Raw genomic sequence first — 1,119 nt, forward strand, 5'->3', positions numbered from 1 at the left:
GGGGCAGACCCCGCCCCCTCGGCCCCGCCCCCGGCCTCGGCGGTGCGGGACCGCTCGCGGCACTGCCGCCCCGCCTGCACGGGCCACGGGCCGACGGAGACGCGCTCTGCCGAGGGCGTGGTCTTTGGTATTTCCCCCCGCACACGCATCGGAAGTCCGGATGCTGGGGCGCGGTGGCGCCTCGCTGCTCCTCGGTGGCCTGGTGTGGGCGGGACGCCTCGCCGTGATGGTGGCGTAGCTTTGGGGAAGGTGGCTTTTGGCTGTCATCCTTGGCAGGGAGAGCACAAGCCTGGTGACGCTGCCACCGGGCCCCAAAGGCTGGGTTGGGGGGACCGTGGTGATGGTGGTGCTGGGATGTGGCCCCGAGGAAGCAGGACCAATCTGAGTGGCGAGGGGCGAGGTCGCTCTCGCCCTTGGTGACACCCCTGCCTGCCCCCCGCCGTCTCTACGGGATCTGGTCCTGTAGATCGGTGGGGTCGCCCACGCAGCGTGGGTGCCTCAGCGCCCCTGCCAGCTGGCCTCCTGACCCTCCTGCCTCCCAGGAGCACCCCATCTCCGGGGTAACCATGACCACTCTGTGGATAGACAGATGGACACACACCTGACCTTTAGGTGACAGTGGCCCTCAGGTAAACGTGCACCTGCTTGACCTGCCTGCCCCTGTCCTGGCCCTGGCTGTGTCCTTGCCTTGACCACCCTTCCCTTCTTCCCCTTGAGCTGTTGCCTCTGAGCTGCAGCTGGCCTTCCTGCCCCTGGCTGCCGGAGGCCTCCTGTGCCCACCATGACGTCCCCGATCACATCCTCTGCAGGCAGAGCCAGGCGGTCATAGGTCACAATTTGTGTTGTTTTGTCGGCCATCCAAGCCAGGCCATGGACACCTGGGCCTGCATCAGCAGCTGCTGGCCAGGAGCCCCCGCCCCCAGCACACGCCCTGCTCCTGGGGCTGCAGGAAGTGGGAGGCCTGGAGGCTTTTGACTCTGGCCCTTTATCAGCTTCCTGCGGCGAGCCCAGCCTGGGCCCCCGCGGCGCCGGGACGCCGGGTAGGCAGTGACTCACTGGGAGCCTGGCCTGGGGACACCCTGCCCCCCCATACACACACCCCTCCCCCACCTATGTCCT

This window comes from Crocuta crocuta, unplaced genomic scaffold (assembly GCF_008692635.1).
Source record: "Crocuta crocuta isolate KB4526 unplaced genomic scaffold, BGI_CrCroc_1.0 scaffold729, whole genome shotgun sequence".
Taxonomy (NCBI): Eukaryota; Metazoa; Chordata; class Mammalia; order Carnivora; family Hyaenidae; genus Crocuta; species Crocuta crocuta.